This window comes from Galeopterus variegatus, unplaced genomic scaffold, assembly GCF_000696425.1.
Source record: "Galeopterus variegatus unplaced genomic scaffold, G_variegatus-3.0.2 Scaffold2312, whole genome shotgun sequence".
Classification (NCBI taxonomy): domain Eukaryota; kingdom Metazoa; phylum Chordata; class Mammalia; order Dermoptera; family Cynocephalidae; genus Galeopterus; species Galeopterus variegatus.
In genome coordinates, this window is record NW_007728423.1 from 57,511 (window position 1) to 63,171 (window position 5,661).

Below are 5,661 nucleotides of genomic sequence, written 5' to 3' on the forward strand. Positions count from 1 at the left end.
CTGGAGTTTTGTCTGAATCGTGTCTCTGTTCACTTTAATGGATGCTGTTCAAATTCATAAGGTCTTTCATGATTTTTTTTTCTGTCCTCTCTCAGTAGTACTGTTTATAGCTCTAAATGCCCTTGTAGTTCTCCTGAGCATTATAGTTACTTATGTACATTGCAATCTTGTTGGGGGTATAACATCTCATTTTTGCATAGTACAGCTTCACAAAGCAAATGATACAGTGTCTTCCACTTAATTGGAATTAAATTAATGTTAACTTATTCATTAAACAGATATTCAATGAGTATCTACCAGGTACCAGGAACTATTTAAGGAGATACGACAGTGAACAAGACAGATAAAGCCCTTGCCTTTGTGGAGTTTACATTTTGCAGGAAGAAAGACAATAAACATATAGACATATTAGGCAGTTATAAATGCACAGAGAAAATTAAATCTGGGTGGAATGTGATTAGCTGGCTATTTTAGGTAGGGAAGGTAGAAAAAGCATTGCATCTAGAAATGGCATTTTCGGAGGGAAAATCTGTGTTCATCTTATCACCTTTGAGCCTTCTTATCACTGAAGATTCAGAAATACATAATCATTTTTCATTACTGTATCCCGTTTGGTACTCCCTTTGGGAAAGGTAATTGGACTCAGAATTCCAAGACCTTTTTCAGGGCTAAAAAGCTGTGACAAGAGACACTCTGCAGAGCTGCAAAGGTTCTTATCAGAAATGCTATAAACGTTAGAAAGTACTCAGATTGTCAGATTGACAGTCACGAGGCTCACGAACATGTCCGCATAAACGTGTTCCTTCAGCTGTCACTGTGGTGTGGTGCATTTGCACACACGTGTGTTGTGCATGAATGTTGACTAACTGCTTTGTGTTCTCTCCAGCTCACTTTTCACTCCATAGCCTTCGCCAAGGAGGTCATGGGGATAGGAGTGATGGAGAGGGAGGGGGAATGGGGTGATCACGGGGTACCCGCCGCCCTCCAGGGCTTCTGTTGTTTGGTTTTCATTGTTTTAAAAAATGAGATACAGATACTCATGTCTTGCTTCTTCCTTCCCTTTCCTTATCCTGCAGTATCTTCCTCCCCTTGCAGACACTATTCCTCAAATGTAGGCAAAATGTCATCCAGTTGTGGGGTCCTTCTGAAGAGCCAAGAGATTCTCCCTTCTAGAGTCGAGTTCCTTAGAGTTCACTGCCTGGATATGGTTCACTCCCATCAGGGTGCTGAAAACTGGGGAGTCTCCCAGACCTAAGGGACAGTAGCCCAGGTCAGCTTTTCCATTTCCTGTGCATCCATCTCCCACATCCACACCAAAGCTTCATTCTGGGCTCCCTACAGCCCTGACACGTGGAGGTGTCCCACTGCTCACCTTTCTGTGTAGAGCTGAAGTCATGTCCTCCTCAGTCCCAGGCTCATGGCCCAACAGAGGAACAGAGATTAGATTTAAATTGAGTTATGCAGACAGATGCCCAAGTTTCTTTTCAAGGAATTCCTTCCTGCTCTCCCTTTCTCAACTTAGGTTCCCCTCATTCATTCCCAGAAATTCAGATGTATTTGCTAATTCATTCATTCACTATATTTGTCTCCTAGGGTGCCAAAACAAACTTGGTGGCTTAAAAGTTCACACATTTATTCTCTGTCAGTTCCAGAGGCCAGAGGTACAAAATCAAGGTGTTGTCAGGGTTGGTTTCTCTGGAAGCTCAGAGGGAGAACCTGTTCTTTCTCTTTGCCAGCTTCTGGGGCTGCAGGCAATCCTTGGTGTTCCTCAGCTTGTAGATGCATCATTCTAGTCTCCTCTGGAAGCTCAGAGGGAGAACCTGTTCTTTCTCTTTGCTAGCTTCTGGGGCTGCAGGCAATCCTTGGTGTTCCTCAGCTTGTAGATGCATCATTCTAGTCTCTGCCTCTGTCTACACATCACCAGCCCCAGCTTCCATCTGACTCCAATGCCATGAAAGACCTCAAGAAAGACCAGCAGAAGAACTGTCCAGCTAAGACAAATCAACCCATAGCACTACAAAAAATAATAAAATGGCTCTTTTAAGCCACCACGTTTTGGAATGGCTTGTCATTGCAGGAATAGGTAACCAGAATAGGCTACTAATTTCATTTCCCCACCACATGGACTGCCAAGATGGAATTGTGTCTTGAGGTATTGTTCTGAAAACAACAAAAATAGTGTCAACACTCTGTGCCGGATGCCAGATGCTACCAGAAACCATGGAGCAGCCTGGTGAGAGGAGGATTCAGAGCCTACCCCTTGCTGCAAGCGGAGACTTTCACAGCTGTAAAAATCAGAGCTGGTTCCAGGACAGCATATCTATAAGACTGAGAACCCCGGTCTGATTTGAGGAGCACCTGGAAAGAATTGCTGGGTAATGCAGAATAACTGCTTCTGGTGGAATAAGGGTGGGCGGGCAGGATACAATTCTAGACACAATAATCAGAGGATATTGTACCGGAAATCAGTATACCCAAGTAGAGGCTAAAAATAGTTGAGCATTGTTTGCCGAGCCTAGCTGCTACCAGGGCATTTGGCTCATGGCCTGTGATTTATTCCACCCCGCACCCCCCCAATTTTATATTTTTCTTTTCTTCAATGTTAGCTTCTCTCATGCAAGAATTATGCATTCTTTTTGCTGCCTTTAAATCCAAGTAGAATCATTTTTTTCTTGGTGGAGTCCTGAGATTTCAAGGGTGTTACAGGGTCTATTTATCCTGGAAATGTTGGAAATGTGCTCCTTCATGCAGAGAAAATAGCCATCAAATAATGCATAATTATAGTTTTAAAAAAATTTTCTCACGTGCAATAAAACTTTTGAGGTTGGTGGCATCACTCACACTGACAGAAGAGGAAAGCAAGTTTAGAGAGGTCTTGACTTTGCCAAAGGCAACGTAAGTATGAAACGGGGATCTGGGACTTGAATCCAACATTACTGATTCCTAAGATGGGCATGGCAGACAGGGTGTTGTTCTGGGGTCTTTGTTGATGGTGTCTCACATTATGTCTAAGTGAAATCAGGGGGGTAGGCAGAGGAGGAGGTAGACCCAGGAGCCTTCTGAAGAGGAGGCACCTGATGACCCCTTTGAAGTCACAGATACACTTGGCATGAGGGGGCGGGCAGTCAGAGGCAGAGGGAATAGCAAAAGGGAGTGAGGAAAGCTTATGACTGGTTTGGGAATACATGAGGCACGAGTTTCTAGTACTTCCTCAAGTGCTGTCTTATTGTGTTCTCACAACAAACTTGTGAGCCAGTGCAAGAAATAAAAGTCAATTTTCCTCTTTCTCCTTCTCCCCCTCGTCCCCCGTGTGTGTGTGCACGTGTCTGCATGTGCATGTGTGTACCTTCATCCACACATATGCAATGTACCCTTCTTCATATGTACACAGCACATGTGCTGCTGCCCTGTCCAGGTCTCCTGCACGGGGCCAGGGTGCCAGTCCCCCAACTGCTGTAAATGTTGACCACTGAGGGCTCACGGGTGGCCTTCGTCTCTGAAGAATTATCACCACCTGAGAGGAGCCTCTTCACCCAGGGGCAGCTATTCTCTCCTCCCTAGGGGTGTCTGGGTATCTGATAATGCAGTAAAAAGGCTGGTCCCCTTGTCTCAAAATGGGGACTGTTCTGAGATGCGATTGATGTGTTAATCTCCTAGTCTATTCATTCTCCTCTCGTGAGTGGGCTAAGACTAGAACTTACCTGAGACCATCCCCTTGTTAACACTTTCCCCTTCCCTATCTCGCTTTGCTCCTCTCACAGGTTTGTCTCAGAGAGCACCCCTCAGTTAATCACATGGCCCTGAGTCCCTGTCTTAGGTTCTGTTTCTGGAGAACTTGACCTTTACATGTGCACGCACGTGCACATACACACATACATACAGACATGCATAATGCATATATACACACACGTGCGTGCATACATTGTGCACACACACATGTACATATGTAAAAGCACACACCTACATATGTACATAAGTACAATGACTATTTTGCAGATAATAAAATTGAAGCCTCTGAAGGTAAAAAAAGACTTGACCAAGTTCACATGAGTTAATGTCAAAACTACAACTAGAAACCTCTCGTTCTGAAATCAAATCTTGCCTTTGTTCCAAACTGGATTGACTGTAGTATATATAATATTCATGGCTTATTAATTTGTGGGTTTCTTGGGGGAACCTATAGTTTAGTTTTTTCAATTCTGCAGGGTCTGTTGTTATGAAAGAAATCTCACTTTGGTTGATTTCAATGAGGAAGGTGAACATAGATAACTAGAAGATGGGTCAGAGTTTTAGATCAACTTTACTCTGTAAAGTGAGAAATGTGCTGGCAAAGAGATGCTATCTTCAAGGTTAAACATCGCTCAACCTGCAATGCATGGAAATTGAGGAATGGGGCTGTCGGAAATTTTACACATTCATAAATATTGATAGGCTGACAAAGAATTTTAATTTCGAGATGTCTGACTCTGATTATTTCTGAAACATAAACACCTTTTAATTCCCCCCTTAGGCCAAAGATCAAACTTTGGCTGTCGTCTTTTAGATAAGGCATCTGACTGTAAGATGTAATCCAGATTTGTACACATTTCTGCCCAGGGAAGCTAACCATTCAGCTGTCAAAGGAATGAGAAAGCTGGTTTTGCCTGGGACCTCCTTGTTTGTTTTGCTGTTTAATTCTCAGCCAAACCCTGGGGGAGCACTTGTCTGCTCTGCCCAGGAATCTCCTGCCTTGGGTGGGGGTAGGTAGTGTTCTCCTGAGTAACCCTTTGCTTTTCAAATGCAAGACTTCAGAAGTTCTCATTGCACTTAAAACAACACCCAGACTTGTAGCTACAGTCTGCAGGGCCTTGCCATTTTTCCCCTCCTTCCCTCTTTTACCTGGCATGCTCCTTGCTCACTGATCCTTCCGTTCCCCTAACACCCAGTCCATTTCCTGTCTTGCAGACTTTGCTCACGCTGTTCCATCTCCTGGGGATGTCCTTCCGCAGACCCATTCTTGCTCTCAGTTGAAAGCACATCTCCTTGCTGAGGCCATTCCTGACCATTGTGGGTGACCGATGTGAGTCTACGTCACAGAGCTCTGCTTTATACTTTCCTTAAGGAACTTCATCATAAAGTGTAGATACTGATCTGTTCTTAATGGTTGTCATGAAAATAGGGACCACATTTTTCTTGTTTCTGACCTCTGTTTCCCCCTCTCCTGTTTACTTTTGAGTTATTTAAACATTGCAAAAATTCATCTACTGGTTTTGACCTATATATCTTTGTATGGTTTNGACCCATTCTTGCTCTCAGTTGAAAGCACATCTCCTTGCTGAGGCCATTCCTGACCATTGTGGGTGACCGATGTGAGTCTACGTCACAGAGCTCTGCTTTATACTTTCCTTAAGGAACTTCATCATAAAGTGTAGATACTGATCTGTTCTTAATGGTTGTCATGAAAATAGGGACCACATTTTTCTTGTTTCTGACCTCTGTTTCCCCCTCTCCTGTTTACTTTTGAGTTATTTAAACATTGCAAAAATTCATCTACTGGTTTTGACCTATATATCTTTGTATGGTTTTTAAGTACAATAATTGCTTTAGAGATTATGCTACACTTAGCTTTTTACTATCTGTTGAAAATCAACATTTTGCTATTTCCAGTAGAATGTAAACACT